The sequence below is a fragment of the Anthonomus grandis genome, chromosome 1 (genome assembly GCF_022605725.1).
Source record: "Anthonomus grandis grandis chromosome 1, icAntGran1.3, whole genome shotgun sequence".
NCBI classification, from domain to species: Eukaryota; Metazoa; Arthropoda; class Insecta; order Coleoptera; family Curculionidae; genus Anthonomus; species Anthonomus grandis.
This window is the reverse complement of record NC_065546.1, coordinates 24052120-24073946: the sequence shown is the minus strand read 5'-3', so window position 1 is coordinate 24073946 and position 21827 is coordinate 24052120. Positions and strand designations below refer to the sequence as shown.

General features: G+C 35.1%; 1 protein-coding gene across 2 annotated transcripts in view; it reads right to left on the bottom strand.

The window, feature by feature from the left end:
* Window positions 1-21827, bottom strand: part of LOC126744771 (uncharacterized protein CG1161) — a 119129-nt gene that overhangs the window by 8493 nt on the left and 88809 nt on the right. The gene's annotated exons all lie outside the window — the stretch shown is intronic.

Here is a 21827-nt window from a genome sequence, read left to right as displayed (position 1 = left end):
TTGTATGGTTATACTTTTTTCGCCCTGTATTTCAGGAACAAAATTAGTTGGTATGGTATGTTCACAAAGACCAGAATGATGATTTTTTTAAATGATATTTGTGCTGGTTTATGAATACAAGGTTTTCGAAAATACAGCCTTAATTTCTCTTTTATTTTTACTTATTATGGATGTCAAAGGATCATAAGAATAAGAGTTACTTACTGTTAAAGTATTTTCCGAAAATAATAATAAAATATTAAGATATAACAAGAATATAATAAAATATAACAAGAATCTCCTAGCCAACCGAATTAAGATATCATAGCAACGCACTTTCGGCTTTTATGTCATCAGAGCTAATTTTTCACCTATGCGTTTAGGAGAATAATCTACAACCAAATGAGATGCCAAAAAGAAATGAATAATACCACTTATGTTATAAATGATTATATTTATAATGTTTTATCCCAGATTTTGCAAGGTATCCCAAGATAGGTTTTGGCATTGGTGATTTGTGACTTTTCAAAAGACTCACATATATAAGTCAAATATATAAGTCATGGACTACTGTTTTAAACTGTATCTTTAGGGTTTTCAATTGTGTCATGAGATTGTATTTTTTGTCTTATGAATCTTTGCTTAGAATTCAGTGTTGGGGATCCTCATTTGAAACTTATATAAATCCTTTATTCTTGTGCTCAATTTACTGTTTTTGTAAATCATAATGTGAACTAATCAGATGGAAAAAACTGAGTATTTTATTGATATATTTTAATTGTATGTCCCCTCACCAAACTAATTGACTAAAGTCTGAAGGAGAACACCTTTCTGAATGTTTTTAAGTTATCCAAGGTTAGATCCATTCGTAAGAAGAAGGGTGATCCTGATATGTCTGGATAAACATTATAAATGTATCGTTATATCTCACAGTGTCAAAGGATAATTGCTAATCGTATTAAGTATTTCAGACGCTTTGGCCCATGGATTGAAGTATGAGCTGGCTTGTCTAGCAACTAGAAAGCAGTCTCAAATAAGACCAGTTAAAAATGCGGTTAGTGACCTCGAAGACCGCGTTAAAAAGGATGAACCGGTTTGGTTTTAAACCAGAAAACCTGAATGACCATTCCGTAGTTGAAACTCTAATGAAAAAGAGCACCTTAAAAGCCAATGCTCCGTCTTTGACAGACCTGAGGAACCAGAGAATCTTCCACTTCATAGGTCGCAAGCTAACAAGGTGATACCAATCCCCTCGTATAAGACCAGCTATTATATCCTGGAGAGAGTTTGGGAGTATCGGAAAAAAAATGCGGCTGGGAATGTAAGATGGAAGTGGATGCAGGATCAAGTGAATACATTCTTATATGTTATGAATGCTCAGAAGTTTAAAATGGATATAAATAACTTGGACAGACTATTGGGTTCACAATGGTTTTCAACGCGGATATTGGCAGATAAAAATCCAAAAGATGCATTTCATTTAATTATTTGATGATTCGTGCAATGAAAAGACTACATTCTCGACAGGGAAAGATCTTTGGTAAGTTACAATCATGCTCTTTGAAGTCTGTACTGCTCCAGCTACCTTTGAAAAGCTAATGACTTAAGAAACATGCCTAGTTTATCTGGTTGATGTCATACTGGGAAGAACTTTTGAAGAACGTTCAAGAAGTATTTTTTATAATCGCTGCCAGAGATAATTTATTTTGGACCTATCAAAGCTCTTGCCTTTTACTTATCACAACTATATTGCCACTTGCCATTTACATTGTTTGTTAGGTTCTTTGACATATTCAAGTAGGTTCTTTAACAAATAACCAAAATAAATTATGTTTGGCGGCGACTATAAGCTTAGAGCGACCAACCTCAAAAATGGTTTTTTCAAAGAGAAGTTCGACATCTCGACCATTGTTTACTTATTAACAAATCCTTTGACACATGATAAATATATTTCATTATATTCTTTACCAATGTTGTTCGATACCAGTGTTCTTCACTTATAAATTTTTTATATAGCATTGGGAAATTAATATTACAGATAGGAGAATAATGCCTTAAAAAAGAAAGTATGTACATAACAGTGTATACCCAACTATAAAGGTATGACAACGAAAACACTGTATCCCGACCAGATATCGTTCCGACGCTCGTACTATCCCACAATTTTTGCGAGAGACACCTAATTGGAGTTGATTTTTGTGCATGCATACGGGGGCGCGGGAGTGCCGCAGACTGTAGCCTATAAAAATTTGGTATCAACATTGTTTTTAAAATTGTTAATCTCTAAATAGGCACGGAATTAATTTCAACGATACAAGTTACCAGGCCCTGACATAATATACGCCAAAACTGATCCAAATAAAGTAGAAGCAATTGAAAATAGGCAACGACTCAGTGAATCACAGTAGAAAACCAGTTAAGAAGCTTTCTAGACCTTTGTACATATTGCAGAACATTCTTAAAAAATTTCGCTAACCTTGCAAATCATTTACATAAAACTTTGAAGAAGCGTTTTAAAGGCTAACAAGAATTAAAGCTATCCTATCATAAAAATATTAAGATAGCGAGCAAGTAATAGCTTATTTCAGTAAAACGCGGTCAAAGTCAGAACAGAACTGCCGTGTGATTCATTCTTATGAGTGATCGAGTATGGTTCTCTTAAATAGTTCTTATTTATGAACAATATTTCAAGAAATCCCAAAGCCAGAATATTGACATTTTGGAAATAGTAAGATTTGGGCAAAGGTGAAACAAAGGTTTTAGTGGTTGAACAGTTATGACGATGTTGAACGCTGGTGCCCTCTTTGAACGGATACATTCAGACCAAGGAGGAAACTTTGAGCCACAAGTATTCCAACAAGTATTACAGTTGCTGGGAATCAATACGACTCGTACCACCCCCAGTGGTTACACTTTCAACGAGTGAAATGGTTAAAAGTTATAATCGCCTTTTTGAAACCTATTTAAGAATTGTAGTAAACTCTAAGCTCTAACTGGGATAGTTGTATACAACAATTCCTATTGTCATATCGTTTCTCTGTCTATTAGAAAAACCCTGGCAAAAATATTTGCGAAGATGAACTTGGGTTACGCTTAGATTTAGATTCTATAAAGCTGAAACTCTTAAGGAGTACCTGGACTATCTACAAAAGGGCTATTTGCAAGCGCTCCATGAACAGGCGCGAACCAAACTTCACCTAGAAACAGAATGAACTCACGTTATAAAATTAAGGCGAAATCTATTGGTTTTAATCCTAGGGACTTTGGTTTTATACTGTTGTGAATCAGATGTGGTTTTATGTGGGTAAAGTGATCAAACTCTAAAGAAAATTAGTTATTTCTGGCCACTTCTTTCGAATTATAATCAATTCATCTTCAGGGCTCTTTAACAGATAGAAAGAAAGTAATCTTTAAACAAAAAAGAGAAAAAGGCAAAGTGGTAGAGACAAGTTTTAACCAAAACCATAGAAAAATAAATAAATAAAAATATTGAGGAGAAAAAACTAATAAAACAATTTACTGAAGTGGTAGTTTTCCCGCGTTAAAAATAGAAAAAACACATATTACAGGTATATAAGAAGCAATTAAAATATAATGAAAAAAAAATTATATAAACAAACTGATAAACTAGAAAAATTCATTAAATGTTTTATTTCTAAAAAAGATTGTAACTGTTAATTAAAAACTCAAAATTTAAAAGGACATAAGATTAATTATGGTAGAGCTGTGTGAGCAGTTCCCATGGTGGAAGAACCAGGCTATTGATGAAATACTAGAAGTTTTTTATTCCCTTAACTGCTGACGGGTTTTGTTGCCAAATACTACACCTGGATAGTTTTGTATTTCAACTTAAACAGTCCCCTCATTTAGTTAAAGCTGGTGCCTTGCAGCAACTTCTTACGACAGAGTCAACTCTGTGGTTTCTTTGAGAAACGCATCGGGGTAAACAGCAGGCCTTCTACTGGGAAAAAATACCGCTGAATCGTTGCGGTTGTGTATTCTCGAAATTGGTGGAAAATTATCTGCTGAAGTGATATTCACAAGTTGCAGCAATTTATATTTCAACAAAATTTAAATGACCACGAAAAGCATGATGCAATAGTAAGCAAGGAGGTGTGTTGATCTATCGCAAGTTGTTGTAAAATTTGATCCAATTCTTGAGTATTGAGCCAGTTTATGTCGAGTAATAATAAGAGCGTCTGTATTGATCTTACTTAGTTTACTTGGTAGGTGCTCACAACATTGATAGAAAATAAGTACAGGCTGGTTTTTGTAACTGATTTTTGATGTGTTGTTTGAAGTTTCAACTAATTTGGCTCATACTCTGGTGCTATTAATGAAGGCTGTACAAGACGCTTTAAGTTGGAGATATTGGAAGATGGCTCACTTCGTATACATTTAGTAGTAATTGATTAAACCAACCATAAGTTTTGATTTATTTTTTGATTTAACCTTTGATTAGGAGAAAATTAAGTTGGCACATTTGTGGTAGTAGTTAGGTATTATGTTTCATGATTTGCGCTTCACATATTGCGGTTCGTGGATTTTTTATTTGGTGGTAAAATAAAATGACAGATAAAAAAAAGGCGGCGTAGGTGATCCGACGGAGGCTAAAAACACTGAAAATTCCGCTCCCAAATTCTTGACCGAAAAGTCATTACGAAAAACATTTTTGGAACCTCATACCTCTTAAAAATTATGGCTTTGCATGGAGTAGAATTCATCTGTTTGAACCCTCCCATTATCAAGCTAGGTGAACCCGAATTTAAAAAAAGGAAAGTATTTAAAGAAGAAAAACTACAAAATCAGGAAATTCGAAATCAGATAAATTTTATGATTTCGAATTTCCTGTACGCGTTTTCCAAAATTCATTAGATACAAATATAGTATATAAATACTATCAGCATTTTTCGACTGATCTTTATTAAGAAATATTTCGACTTGTAAAGTTATATGATGAAGGGCTTCTAAAAGGAAAATAAAATTACATAGAAGTCCTTTTGACGGATTTTACCATCTTTACTCTCTTGTATTTTTTTTTCAACATCAACATTCAACATAGTACCATTAATTTTATTTGTAAATCTGACGTGAACTTTTTATTGTCAAGTTTTTCTTCAAAAGTCGGTGGCCTAGTTTTTTAAATTAAATTTAATTGTATTCATTATTGATAATTATTATTTACATTTAACATAAAAAATCCAACCGAAACGACGAGATGAGATCCGCAATGAAAATAAACTATTTCGTTACGGCTGAACCCCGAAAGGTTGCAAACATTTGTGCCCGCAGTAGATGCATGACACTGTCCGTTGGCAGGATAACTACAGATCTACTTGCCGATCTATTGGCTATATATTTTTATAACGATATATACGGCTATATATTTTATAACGTGCTTCGCGTGACGTCGCATCGAGTTGCATTCGAATCGAAACCCTGTAGAACTAAAGTTTAGCTACCACCAATGTCCAGTCATTACTTTACTCTTGCGGATACTTTAAAAATTATTTACTGATAAATCCCGCTGGATAGGCTTGGATAGAAGGTTAATTATGTACGAGGGGAATTTATTAGTTTAACCTGTTTATTTTTATTTTTAGTGAATATTTTTAATTGTTTTGTTATTTTATTAACAAAATAGGAGGGTTCGTGCAGTCGCCATTGACTGATTGCGTCTCGAAATAGTCCGTCCAGACAAATTTTCTTACTTCGTTCTAAACTTTTACAGTTTTCCAAATTTTGCAAAGAAACCTAAAGCATCGAGTTATTATCTGGTCGGTTCTACTATCTGACATAAGATAAACATGATACAGTGTCTAAATTTCTAGTTCTACTAGAAGAATTTTACTATATCACTAATAATTAAACTATTTTCGAGTAAAGGTAGATTAATTTTATTTATTGTTTGAGATTTGTTTAAGAGAGTTCAGACAAAAAATCACTCAAATTAATTGGATATTTGATTTTTCATCAATTTAGGTTTCGTCATGCTCTTGATACAATTTTTGAAGTATTCGTTTGTATGAGAAAAATTCATGTCTTATTAAAAGTATTGTTGCACCACATTACCGCATAGGCTATGACTCGAAAAGAGAACGAAAAGTGTATTAACAATAGTTTTAGCTGCTATATCTTTAAGCGAAGATATAATTTAAAAGGGTAATGTTGGTTAGTTTATTTCGAATTGTTAATGCATGGTTTCTTGTTGGGTACTTAAAAACGTCGTTGTTAATTCTTTCTAAAGAGATCTTTGGGATTTTCTAACTAATGGTCCAATTAAGTGTTTTCGATATCTTAGTTTCTTGGCACGTTTCAAAGTTTTTCAGAAATTGCTCGACATCTTTAGAAAGTCGGAGGCCAAGTCAGCTTCGTCTAACAATTTTATTGATTCTTAGTGGAGATTCATTTTCCCATGGTGTTATTGGTTTCGATAAAGTATTTAGCTTCGATAATAAATGTTAGGATGTCTCCTTGAATTCCAAGCAGATTTCTGTAGGATTTCTCTCTGGGACCATTCGATTGGGAAAACGTTCAGCATAAATCGCGCAAGCCAATACAGCATTTCCTCTGGATTCAACAAGGGTTAAATGCATATCTGCCAATTCATTCCACGTAAATCGCTCCATAACATTCAAAATAAAGCAACGGCAGAACAACTACCTTATTTAAATTAATCAGGAAGATGACGTTATAACAAAGTTTTGATTCGTATGTCAAAAATATCCTAGCAACCGTCAAAGCTATTAGTTATTTTGTTATCATGTCCCTCTTTGCAATTTGCGTGGCACTAAGTTAGCGGATATGCACACTCGGCGAATCCGATGAGTTCGTGCGAGACCAAATACCGAAATTAAATATAGGGGTGAAGTTATTCAGAAAATTCACGACAATTTAACATTACGCTGCAGGCTCTGTATCCAACAAAATGGCGGCCACTTTGAGCACCTTTTAAATTAATTATAAATTATTATTATTTATTATTTAGTATTTTTTAACGTTATCCAATAAATTTTTTTCCTTAGTTTTTATTAAAGTTATTTATTTTTAAATTCTGATAAAATGGTGCCTTTTGGGAAAAAGATGCAGGATACCTTTTTTTCTGTTAAATAAACCAAGGATTCTTAAAATTTTTGATTATCAGTGGCGTACTATTTTTTTTTATTAACAAATTACTCTAATGCCTACCTGATCTACGGCTGAAACTAAAACATTTACTTTTTACATTTAAAGCATCTTTATTAGGTAGCTTTACTGAGAAAATTTGACACCGATATCTTAAAAATAGTCAAAAAACTAAAAATTAATTTCTTAATTTTTTTAAAAACTTTAATCCCCTGTATTTTGCTTCTGAGGCATTTCCGACCCATAGTGTCTTATATCAAAAGTTATATTTGAACGTCCCCTATCATCCCCCAAAAGCATGAACTTCTTATAAAAATCACCCTGTATTTATGCGTTAAATCTCGATGCGATTTTAATAATTGTATTATTCGAATACTAGAATACTATACGAAATATTATAAATAAAATATTAATACCTCCGCGTTCGGTTCGTACGTTTTCGGCTCCTTTTCGCTCCGTGACGGAATCGACATTTTTATTTCGATTGCCTTTTTGTCTAGCCAGTGTGGTTCGGCGCGGACGGTAAAGCGACGTTGTCGGTTATTGTTTTAAGGCTACATTAAGAGAAGCACTTCATTTTAAGATTATTCGTTAAGCGTTACACTTTTATTTAACTTGCGTTTATTAAGAGGACCTCAAGTATAGTTTTTTATTTATTTTTTTATACTTGTTCTTAGAAAACATGTCGGAAACCGAAATTAAAACATTTAAACGTAAAAAAAAAATATATATATATATATATATATATTCTTTTCCACTTCTTGTATAATAAAACCTTTTATCCAGGTGGGCTTTGTTACACAACGAAAATCCCTTACGTTTGTTAACTTTGTTATCCCATCGAAAAACAAAAACTTGTTCATTGATTGAAAATTCAACAGAACGCTCTCCTCCATGATAACTTTTTTGTTTAGCTTGATTACTTAATACTTTGTTTCTGACTTCAGTAATATTTTGGTTTTTGCTACTTCTAGTATTATTTGTTAAGTTATTAGGGAGTAAAGCATCAAATCTTATTCTGATCTTCCTGTCAAACATGAGAAAAGAAGGAGTCACTCCGGTCGTGCAATGTGGAGTGTTACGAAAATCAAATAAAAAATTACATAATGATTGATTTATATCCATACCTAACTTATTTCCCAATGAGTTTTTTAGAGATGCCTTTACCGTTTTCACAGCATTTTCAGCTGCTCCATTTGAGGAGCTTGTAATATATGGTGGAGATTGTAAGTGTTGAATATTATTCTTATTTAAAAACTCGAAAAATTCTTTAGAACAAAATGTTTTGCCATTACCTGACACCAAAAATTCAGGTAATCCAAATCGTGAAAAGACTGAAAGTAGAATTTCGATTGTTGATTTTGCTGTTAAATTGTTAACAGGAAAAACTTCTAACCATTTTGAATAGGCATCTATAATTACAAAAAAATATTTATTCATAAATGGTCCCATAAAATCAATTTGTACACGCTCCCATACCCGAGATGGCCATGGCCAGTGGTGAATTTCAGCCTTATTAGGATTTTTTTATACAAAGAACAATTTTCATAATTGCCTGCCAACCTCTCAATATCTGTAGTAAGTCCAGGCCACCAAAAATACGACCGTGCTAAGCTTTTCATTTTCACCACCCCTTGATGTGACATATGTAGTTGATTTAAAATATGCTCGCGGATTTCGGTTGGAATGATTATGCGGTTGTTCCACAAAAGACAATCATCCTCTATACTCATTTCATTTCTTTTGCGATAATAGTATCTTAAACTGTTTAATATCTTAGATAGCCATTTATTATTCTTTACACAATTTTTTATTTCTGAAGTTTTGGGATCTGTTCGAGATGTGCTTTTAATTGTTTCGAAATTTAATGGAAATTCTGGATTATTTGAAAAATAATTAATAAAATGAATATCCACATCCTCCCACTTTCAATGATTTCGACAGCAAACGTGATGGGCTATCTGCTAAATTATCACCTGACTTTACAAATTGAATGTCATACTGATAATTTGCTAAAATAACAGCCCACCTCCGTAAGCGATTTGCTGAAAATTGGGGTATATTTTTTTGCAGATGAAAAATTGTAGTAAGCGCTTTCGAATCAGTCATAAGAGTAAATTTACGGCCATATAAGTATTGATTAAATTTGCATAAGGCAAAAATTATGGCTAAGCCCTCTTTTTCACCTGACTATATTTTTTTTCTGTCGCAGATAATGTCCGCCATGCAAAAGCAATAGGTCTTTCAATATTGTCTGGAAAAACATGGAATACAACCGCGCCCAACCCATAATCGCTGGCATCTGTTACCAACTTTAGAGGTAAACTAGGCCTAGAATGCACTAATATTGGAGCAGCAGTCATAAGTTTTTTTATTGCAGAAAATGCATTAGAACATTCATTGGTCCAATTCCATTTTAAATCATCTTCAAAAAGCTGGTAAAGTGGAAACAGCACTGTTGCCAAATTGGGAAGAAAAGTGCCATAATAATTTAATAGTCCCAAACATTATTTTAATTGGGCTAAATTTGTTGGAATGGGTGCATTTATAATAGCATCAATCTGTTCTTTACACGTCGTAAGACCATCTTTATTGATATTAAGTCCTAGATATGAAACTTGTTCCATAAAAAACTTGCATTTTTCCAAGCAAATTTTTAGACCTGCCCTATCCAATAATTTTAAAACATTATCTAAACGTTCCAAATGTTGCAAACGATCTTTTCCCGTAAATAAAATGTCATCGATAAACACAACCACCCCCTCTACGCCTTCAAAAAGAGATTCCATGATTTTCTGAAATTTTGAGGGAATACTTGCTATACCAAATGGTGCTCTATTAAACTGGTATATCCTTTATGTATCGAAATCGTGGTTAGATTTTTTGAATTGCTATCTAAGCATTTGCTGATAAATCCAACTTAGTGAATCAAAAGATACCACAAACACTAAACGCGATGTTAATGGTAGGATCATTGTTTCTATTCCGCTAAAAGATTCTTTAGAAATATTGGGTGAATCGAGAACTCAAGCTAAAAGGCGTTTCTTAAATTTGGAACGAAGATTATCCCGTGATTTATCTTATAAAACTGAATATGCGAAACTTATGCAAGAATACGAAGACCTAGATCTTATGCGAAAAATCACACCACTTGATACCTAAAACATATCATATAACATGGTGTTTTTAAAGAGGATAGTTAAACAACTAGGCTTCGAGTCGTTTTCGATGGTAGTGCTCCGACATCAACCGGTGTTTCAATTAATCATATTTTACAGATGGTCGGACCAACTATTCAAAACGACTTACTATCCATATTCTCTACGTTTTCGAACTATAATTTTGTTATCTCTGTAGACATTGAAAAAATGTATCGCCAAGTTCTCATAAATCACAATGTCCCTTGCAAAGATTTTTGTGGCGATATAATACTACAGGTCCAACTAGTACTTATGAATTGTAAACCGTTACATACGGAACCAGCAGTGCCATATTTTTGGCCATACGCTGCCTTTTTGAACTGGCACAAGAATTCGAAGCCGCGCATCCTGATGTTTCTAAAGTAATAAAAAATGATTTTTACGTGGATGATGGATTATTTGGAAGTGAATCTATTGAAAAATTATACCGTCTCAGGATTAAAATCTTTAAAATATTGCGCATCGCTGGATTCATACTAAGAAAATGGCATTCTAATTGTGAACAAATAGTAAAAAACATAAATTTAAATGCCGATTTAATCAAGGTTTAAATCGTCAAAATTGGTTCAAACGAATCAACAAAGACCCTTGGACTTGCCTAGTGTAGTAGTAATGATACGTTAACCTATAATATAGGTATGTTTTCCACTACAGGTCGCGTGACCAAACGAGTTATTCTTTCATGCATTACCTAGGTGTTTGATCCTCTTGGTTTGCTACAAGTTTGCTTGAAGTCCAAGTGATTCTGAAGAAGAATTTTTATGCGTGATAACCATAAAAACTCTTTGGTTAGAAAAATTATCCTGGGATGAATCGGTTCCCACTGCAATTCATTCTTCATGACATAAATTTCGGGATAAGACATGTCATTTGCCAAGGCACAAAATATATAGAAATGCATTGTTTTTCTGATGCAAGTGAATGCGCATATGGCTGTTGCATATACGTTCGTTCTGTCGTTATAAACGGATCCATTCACGTGAACCTGTTGTGTTCCAAAACAAAGGTAGCACCTCTTAAGGTTATCACAATACCTAAGCTTGAACTGTGTGGGGCTGTCTTAGTTGTCAGACTAGCGAAAAAGGTTTTTCCTTCTTTCAGAGTAAGAATAAATAAAACACGATTTTGGACAGACTCAACGATAATTTTAGGATAGCTCAAGCACTCACCTAATTCGCTTAAGACATTCGTTGCTAATAAGATTTCTGAGATTCAGGAATCATTTCTAGTTGAAGTATGGAGGCATGTGCCGATAAGACAAAATCGGGCGGATATATTAACTCGTGGAATATCTTCAACTCTCAACAGAGTTGGTTGATTTACCGTTATGGTGGCAAGGGCCATGCTGGTTATCAGAATGTAAGACCAATGGCCAAACTTACAGGCTGTCAACTTATCGTAAATAAAAACCAGTCGAACCCCTTATAGACTTTGACCGATTTTCGAATTTTATTAGAATAAAACTTATATGCGCATATTAATTTCGTTTTGTCCACAATTGTAAAACATTGCATGATAACTTCATCCGAAATCAATAACGCATATTTATTTCTGTTTTTAAAGGTGGTATACAATGGTACAGTGAAAACATCTTGTCGAACTTGCATTGTCTTATTTATTTAATGTAACACGACGTTTCGGTTGGTAAGTATCTCCAACCGTTATCAAGTGTAAACTGACAGCAAACTACTATTCTATAGGCTTATATACTAGATGTGTGCAGCGATGTGGAAAGGAAAGTCATCCGTGAAAAGAGTTGGAGGGAGGACACGCCTCTCTCTAGATCCTACATTGTCCTGAGAGTAGAGGCTTCCAGATGTTGGGTACATCGACGCTTGGCCGGCTGAAGATCCCCTGATTCTGTGAAATGAAAACTGCCTCTACGAACTTCCTCTTCCGCCAGTGCTGTTCCTTGTGCAGAATCTTGGCTTCTGACCAATAGATATTGTGTCCATTATGCCACGCGTGCTCTGCTATTCCGGATTTGGAAACCTCTCCTCTTTGGGTTCAGCTGCGATGTTCCTTCGCTCTGACTTCTAGGGGGCGCTTCGTTTCACCTATGTATGAGTCACCGCACTCACATAAGAGGTTTCCAAATCCGGAATAGAAGCCAAGATTCTGCACAAGAAACACCAAGGATAACCGGTACGGACCCGGAACCAGCAACCTATTTAGAGGCTTTGAGAAAACCAAGATGAAGATGAAGATCAAGGAGGAGAAACACATCAGCTTCCTGCGAGAGACGAGAGACGCCAATGTCATTCCTACTGGTCTACGCCTCAAAACCGCTATACCAGGTGGAAAATCAGAACGTATTCTTGAACGTGCTAGTATGGAGCTGCTGCGATCTCAACTTAGCTACCACCGTTGGAAGAAAGCACAAATAGAAATCGAATGCATTCAACGATTCGAAGAAATCAAAGAAGTTACATTGGAGGAAGACTATCAACCAATCTTTGACAAAATAGACTTCGCTTGCCAGAAACTAAGAGAAAAGGTAAGAGCAGGCCACCTTTCAAAACTCCAAAACCTTAAATCCAGACGAACCAATAGGACTCAACCAGCACCAACCTCTAACCTCCCCGCCACCATCATTAATGTGTCAAAAAGAACCCTTACCGATGCTGAACAAAAGGTGTTAAACAGAGGACTAAACTTATCCGCCATATCCTCAAAACCATCCTTTATAGACATAGTGTCTTCAGTAGAATCAATCCACCTACCACGTCCTGAGGCCGATGAATTTCGACACGAGGTAAGGGTTGCTTTGGACTCACTTAAAAAACAGAAACCTTCGCAGAACATCAGCAAAGAAGAGGAAACAGCTCTCAGGAATCTCAAAAGTGAAAAGAACATCAAAATTCTTCCTGCAGATAAGGGCAATGCAACCGTGATTATGGACCTGGAAACCTACGAAAACAAGGTTGAGGAAGTTTTGAACAAAGGCGAATACAGGCTACTATCTAAGGATCCGACGACAACCATAGAAGGTCGAATTTACAGAGCACTTAAAAAGTACTCCTCAACATTGTCGGATGCGGTACGCTCTAGGCTGACACCACATTATGGCAAACCTCCACACCTATGCGGACTACCCAAGATTCATAAGGAGCAAATGCCTCTGCGGCCCATCACGAGCTCTAGAAATTCACCGACATCAGAACTCTCGAAATTCCTTTTGGAGATCATTAGACCGATCCAGGGAAATGCAGCGTCTTTCGTGCGAAACTCTGCCCACTTTGTAGACCGAGGGATCGAAGTCAAGACCAATGACAGATTGGTGAGTTTTGATGTCGAAAGTCTCTACACCAATGTACCCATAGGAGAGTCTCTTAACATCATCCGAGACAAACTAAGCAAGGATGCAGCTTTCTCAACTCGGACCACACTGCCTCTGGACGGGGTGATGGAACTTTTGGAGATCTGTCTTCGTAATTCTTACTTTCAGGTCAAGGATAGATTCTACGCCCAAGACGAAGGACTTCCGATGGGTTCATCTCTTTCCCCAGTAATAACAAACATCTTCATGGAATGGTTCGAGGAACATGCAATAGATGCCTCCCATTGCAAACCCAAGCTCTGGCTTCGATATGTGGACGACACCTTCATCATCTGGGACAAAGAGGAAAAAGCACTTCAGGAGTTTCTGCTTCACCTCAACAACTTCAGACCAACAATCAAGTTCACGATGGAGACACAGAAGGACTCAGCTCTACCTTTCCTAGATGTCCTCGTTAAAAAGGTCGGTGGAAATCTACGAGCTTCAGTTTATAGAAAACCAACACACACGGGCCAGTATCTTCACTATGAGTCCAACCATCCTGCAACCACCAAAGTAGGCATCATAAGATCCCTCTACAATAGAGCTCGAACCATCTGTAGAAGCGACGAGGATCTCAAGACTGAAGTGGATACCATCTACAAAGACCTACAACAGAATGGATATCCACAGAAGCTAATAAGTAGGACCATCCAAAGGACGCGTCCAAATCAAATCAGAGACGAGGCCACCACGACAACCAAACTTCTACCCATACCTTACATTAGGGGTACATCGGAACAAATCCGACGCATCGCCAGCAAGTACAATATTAGAACTGCCTTTAGATCTAGCACCACTATCAGAAGCGTGGTATCAAAGACCAAACCAGATGGCCTGTTGGATACCAAAAATTGCGTCTACTGAATCCCATGTCAGTGCGGTGACTCATACATAGGTGAAACGAAGCGCCCCCTAGAAGTCAGAGCGAAGGAACATCGCAGCTGGACCCAAAGAGGAGAGGTTTCCAAATCCGGAATAGCAGAGCACGCGTGGCATAATGGACACAATATCCATTGGTCAGAAGCCAAGATTCTGCACAAGGAACAGCACTGGCGGAAGAGGAAGTTCGTAGAGGCAGTTTTCATTTCACAGAATCAGGGGATCTTCAGCCAGCCAAGCGTCGATGTACCCAACATCTGGAAGCCTCTACTCTCAGGACAATGTAGGATCTAGAGAGAGGCGTGTCCTCCCCCCAACTCTTTTCATGGATGACTTTCCTTTCCACATCGCTGCACACATCTAGTATATAAGCCTATAGAATAGTAGTTTGCTGTCAGTTTACACTTGATAACGGTTGGAGATACTTACCAACCGAAACGTCGTGTTACATTAAATAAATAAGACAATGCAAGTTCGACAAGATGTTTTCGCATATTTATTTTTCATAAAACAAAGTCAGCATGAGGATTTCTTGACAGAGTTAAACGCCCTTTCAAAAAATCAGTCAATAAGCTTTTTAAGCTCAACCCCTTTTTAGATAAGTCGACTAAATAATGGTGATTTTCACCACAACAAGCAACATCCTATCATTATTTCGGCAAAAGACAAACTGTGAAAACTAATCTTTAAATATGAACATGTAAAGTTGTTACATGCAGGTCCGCAGCTACTTTTAAGACAGTTGAGAGAAACTTTGTGGCCAATCGGTGGTCGAAATTTAGCCAAATCCACAGTACGTGATACGTGACAGAGCGTCGTTTGTTTTAGATGTAATCCTACGTATATTTCTCCAATGATGGGTGATTTGCCTCGAAGAAGGCTAGAGGGCAGTTTTCCATTTGAAACTTGCGGCGTGGATTATGCTGGCCCATTTTGTGTGTTTCTAACGAAAGCGGTACATTTCGAATTAGTTTTGGATTTGACTACCAAAACGTACGGGTAAACTAACACGAATTTACTCTGATAAGGGAACAAATTTTGTGGGAGCTAGTGCAGATCTAAACCGTCAATTTTTCCAATTTTTACATGATAATACAGACGTGATAATAGATCCTTGCGCTAATGAGAGTATTGAATGGCGATTTATTCCAGTAAATTCCCCTCATTGTTGCGAACTCTGGGAAGTTGACGTTAAGTCGTCTAAATCGCACTTAAAACGAGTAGTCGGTAATAATGTTCTTACATTTCTTACAGAGGAAATGTATACAGTTTTTGTACAGATTGAGGCGGTTTCTCCATTAACATGTGATCCTGCCCACTTCTTAATTGGACGTTCTTTGACTATCACACCTGAAATTGATATCACTGACGTACCAGAAGGACGGCTAACCCGGTACCAGCTTCTCAAGCAAATGCGGCAGAACTTCTGGGCCAGATGGACCAAGGAGTATGTATCTGAGCTTCAACAGAGGACCAGATGGCAAACGGAGCATAATCAAGCTAAAGTCGGTACTATAGTTCTTATTAAGGAGGAAAACCTTTCTCCGATGAAATGGAGGATTAGACGAGTGACGTCGTGATGACTACTTCAGCAAATAAGGCATACCCCCTCCACCAAATCAGAAAACCTTCATTGTCACCACTTTAATAAATTAATGGATCTGTCATCTGAAATGTTGAACCCAACTTGTTCCTTGGAATCAAAAAACCGAGGACTACTGCATTACACCCACAGTCAGATGAAATGGTAGAACGAATGCATAGAACCATTAATTGGTTTTTGGACAAAATTAATTGGTTTTTGGCCACCCAAGAGACTGAGATAGGTATCTTTTATTCGTTACTGGCTTATCGATCGACCATCCATAAAAGCATAAGAAAGTCTTGAATAATGGTGGAAAGACAACTTCGTCTCCTATGCGATGAAGTTTGGTTGCTGGAAAAGAACCGATGTTCTGGGGAAGATTGCATCAGTGAGCTGCGTAGAAAAATAGGTCGCATTCATAGTCAAGTACGCATTTCGATTCCAGAATCGGATGGAGCACGCATAAACGCATTTCGATTCCAGGATCGGATAGAGCACGCATATTATGTCAAGACCAGAAGTACAACAACGGCCAAGTTACCGTTGGTTTTACGATCCTAAGAGATGAAAGGGTCTATCAACGAAATTTGTCAACATCCTGAGATGGGTTATACAAAGTTTTGGAAGTCATCAACGATGTTCTTTGCATAATACAAAGCCGCCGCGAGGTAAAGTTCGAGTCATTCACTTAATAGACTGGCTCCTTATTATGAAAACAGCAAAGACGCGGAACTACGGAAAATCTAACAAGAGTTGGATTTGGCATTTCAAATTCATGGCACATCATTCTTATGGCGGAAAGAGTCCATTCTCTGAGGTGCAGGAAGACCTGTTTACTGTTCCAGCAATTGATGCAACTAAGCCGATAAACCGGATGACCGGAAAATCCTGCTGATTAATATAATATTATTATTGCATAAATACAATTTAATATTGCAACAATAGTATTATAATGTATTGCAATATTATCTCATTGTATCGCAAAATAAGCTTTTCTAGTATTAGTTCCCATAATTAGTTTTACCATTCACTTATGATTTAATTTTCAAGTAATTAAGATCGTAGTTAAATAGATATTCAAACCTTTTTTATTTTATAGAATTCTTTTGAAATACGATTATTTTTTTTAAGCTTGTTATGTCAAAAATAGTCCGGCGGTTTACAAAGAAAAATTTCTAAATTGATTTTTGCTATAAGTGACATAATACCCAATAAGATAAGTAACTCATTATAAATTCGTCACAACAATACAGATTTTACTTATTATTCTTATGGTTTGTGAATATCAATCATCCACCCTTAGAGTTTTCAACGTCCTTGTTGATTAATTTTTGTAAAAGTTTTACAGAAATTGTTTTATCTAACCTACTTTTTTGATAAATGCCTAAAAGTAAAATACAAAATATGATAAGGAAAACAATAATTATTATATAATGTCGTTGCTTAATTTCTATATCTTCAAAGGTTATATCTGCTATTAAATTTTCTTTAATTTCCTTAAGGTTAGTAAGATGTCGAAGTTTTATTTTGTGGCAAAGCTATAGAGATATTGTTATTGGACATAGAAAATTTATCATGGTTAATTATGACTCACACTGACTTTTAATGAGATGACATTCTGTTAAGTGACCTTCTCAAATTGGTACCAGTTTTCGTAAATTGTTTCTGAAGTTTTTGTACAAAACAATAAAGCATTTTCGTACGTGACGGTATATTTATTTGAAAGTTATTTCAGACAACAACATAGTGATTTTCTTAATTCAAGGGGTTACTATTGGCAATGAGAAAATTACCAGAGTAAAATTTGCTGGGTATAATTAGAATTTTAGATTCATTATTAGGGATTGGATGCACAAACTTGAGGCTATATTGGTTGTTCATTAAAAATAGGTACATTAACAACTAGAATTGCCATTTCTTCTAAATTTAAAAATCCTGATTTGCAAATTAAACTTAATTCAGGTATATGATTAATTGACCATAGGAATTTTTAAGGAAGTGCATTCTTAAATAGTCCCAGATTTGTATAATGTCTTTTAAGATAAATATTTCCAAATCTAATGTTTTTAAATATGCAAATGTGATCACCCGAAGTAATTTCTCTAAGTAGTCATTTAAATTGGAAAGCTTTAAATAAGAATAAAATTTAGATCGTTTTCTAAATTATAATTGATTCGTTATGAAAAATGTATTACGAATGCGATTGTCGTTTTCTTTGACAATTTTTAGAATTTCTTCGAAATGTCTTATATTGCCAGCAAATGAGCCGAGTTCATTAATCTTGTGCATTTCTAAATTCTGGATAACGTTGTTAAGGTGGTTGTCTTCTAGGTGATTAACACATTAGAGAAAATATGGACTAATGATATTTTTATGTTTGTAAAATTAAATAGGATATAGGTGGAGTAGTAATACTAAGGATGACGAGATTTCTGCTGAGAAATATTCATTGTTAAGCATTTTTTGAATTTGAAGTGCTAGGCATGGGTTCTTCAGGGTCAGGAGGATCAGGACGCTGCAAGAAATCTGATTTTTTCTAATTCTCTTTATTTTATTATAACATAATGTTTTAAAATCTCATCCATCATCCTCTGATCTGATATTTTGATCTGATGAAGATCTCTTCTATTCGAGGAAGGGAGTGGTTTTTTTGACAGTGACGTCGTTCAGGCGACGATAACCAATCACTAGCCTAAATTTTTGTTTTCCATAAGCATCTTTTTTCTTTCACAATACAACTAATATAAACAAGGGCTGAACAGGATGAGATAGATGGCCTGATAATTTTATTGTCTATTAATTTTGAATTGGGGATTTAAATTCAATATTCATGGCTGGTGGGTGTCTATAGGATTTTGCATAAATTGGTGCGCATTGTGTCTTTGGTTTAAATGAAAATTAAATACATTAGTTAACATTGGGAGTTGGGTTAGGAATTTTACAAAAACCGTTTTGCACTGTAATAATAATTGACCATCTGGGACAATATGTTCATTTCCGGTAAACGGGGGTAAAATTGCTATACCGTTTTCATAATTTACTGGAAAGATGAGACAATTATTGCAGCTGTATTCAATTGGTTTTTTTAGTAGTTTATTGAAATCTCGAAAAAAGGGAATTCTTGTATTTTGGACTGTCATGGTTTTGGTCTTATAATCAATAAGTGCATTCAATATTTCACGATATTTGATTCAATAAAAGCATAAAATTATTATGTCAATTTAGAACTCGAAACTTAAATTTATACAATATTCCTAATTCTTTTAAAAGACATACATTTACATTTTTGTTTCCTTTATATACATTTTTACATATTATTTCAAATGGTTCATAAAAAATATTTATTCAAAAAATGTTGCAATATTTAGACTAATAGAGTCAAACGCTCCAGAATCTATCGTTAACTCGATTTCAGTGAGGTAAATATATGGTAATTCTATTTGCTGAGCCATATTATTTAGGTCAATTGTTGGTTCCGGTTGTTGGTACTCCTCTGTATAGTCTAATGAGTGTATTCTCATGTTGATACTCTGGGGGTTCATGTTTTAAGTGGGGGTAGGTTTAAAAATTTGTCAATTCTTGGGATATAAAGTTCGGGAAATCAGAAAGTCTAAAGAATTTTTGATTTTAAGAAAGATTTTGGAAGAAGTGCATAGAAACATTGTTGTCGGTGGTTCTAATATAGGTTGGTTATGTTGAAAAAAAAACATTTCTGGATTTTGAGGGTTATTAAATTGTAAAGAGGTGGAGGGTCTGGTTTGTACCGAGATGGGCTAAGTGCCAAATTTAGTAGAATAGGGAATCTCGTTGGTTCTTAGGATTGTTTGGGGTAGGTGAAATAAATTATTGGAAGGTTGTTTCCAATAGTGTAAAGTACTGTAAAGAATGGGTAAAATTCGTAAAATTAATTTGTGAATTTGCAGTCAATATTAATACGAATGTGTTTTGACGTTGATCATTTAAAATTAATTTTAAATTTAAATCTGGCACTTCACATTGAGTTTAAGCAGATATTCAGACGAAAGTTTTTAATCTTTCTTAAACCCGGTATTGATGATAAAACTTCGTGCCTTTAAACTAAAGTGATTTTGTATATCTAAGAAAGTTTGTAAAAGAGATGTATAAAAACGAATTTTTTCCATATCTGATAGTGGTTCTTCTTTGGATAGCTTGAACTTAAGGCTAGGTTTGACAGAAGATTTTCTAAACTTATTGAATTATGTGAAGCAGTCATACTGAATGTTTAATTTTCACTTTCTTCGATAGAACTTAATCCTAAAGAAAATCTATTTTTGTTTCCTTAGAGCAGCGGCAAACGATTTCATGGATTTAGGCATAAAGCAGTAATATTTAAAAGTTAAAAAAATGGCATTTTAATAGTTACTTACAGTACAATCAAGGAATCCATAAAGCCTATAGTATAGTGGGAATGGTCGACTTGAACGTACAGGTTTTAGGAAACTGATAATGGAGAAAGTCTCGGCAACGCGGTCGATAGTCTCAGTATTAGTCACTAGCGGCACGTCAGGGCTTTTGGCTCCACCAATATTTCTGTCGATTCTAAAGATTTTCGTAGATCCTTGTGAAATTTTGCTTTTACGGAAATTCCTTAGTAGTTTTGACTGACCTTCTACGAAGTTTTTATAGGTCGGATATAGGGCATCAGATTTATTTCAAAATCACTTCTATTCAACGATATACGAAAGAGAATAGAATTGCCCTATCCTGTCCGCAGCGCCAATTAAGTACACAAGCTAATGAATATTCTTATTATTTACTAAAAGTTACATACTTTTAGCAATAGCAACTAGCTTTGACACTGGCGTAATGTTACCTGTTATTATTTAATATGTCTATTTATACTATAAATCGGATTATTCAGCATTATTCTTATGGTTTCTTGATACCACTCTCAAGTAAATAAAATATTTGTAGTAGTCTTAAATGATCGTGTTTAGCGCGTACGCATAAAATAAATCAGTTGACTATTTTTGTGCATCGAGTGTTTTAATTCACTACTTCACAACGAACGGTAAAAACGCTTCAAAATGTTATATTGCAATATACAGTGCATTTTTTTTAATCTCGGGTCATAGGGTTTTACGTGTAATATTTTCAGCCCCATGTTAGAACCTGTTCTATTTAATCGATAGGATTGAAACTTGGAACAAGTGAAGTTTAAGTTAACAGACTTTAAAAAATCCCATAATTTGGCAAAAAAAATTGCGAGAAACCTATTTAAAATACGTTTTTCTGATGAAAAAGTTTGCTTTTTCTGCACCTCATAACCTTCATTACCTTTACACTTCAAAGCAGGTAGACAAATATCTGACAGTGACACAAAATAATTTTTAAATTGCTCCATTAAACTTGTTCAAAAACTCTTTAAAATGTCGATTTACACTACGGAGGAACGTATTGAGATGGTTTCAAACGACAGTAGAGGAATGTGGGCGCAAGAAGTGGTACATAATTTTGCCGTGTCTTATCCTAACCCTCCCGTCCCGTCTAGATCAACTGTACAACGGCTTCATGAAAAATTTATTACGATTGGATGCATCGCCAGTTTTCACTTAAAACGAAAAAGAACCGAAACTGTCGTAGATGAAGAATTTAAAATGGAGGTATGCTTGGGCGTTGAAGAAAATCCAACAAATAGTCTTACTCAGTTTGCTGAAGTTACCGGAAAAAGTAGGAGTAGTTGCTATAAGGCAATCAGAAAAGAAAAATACAAATC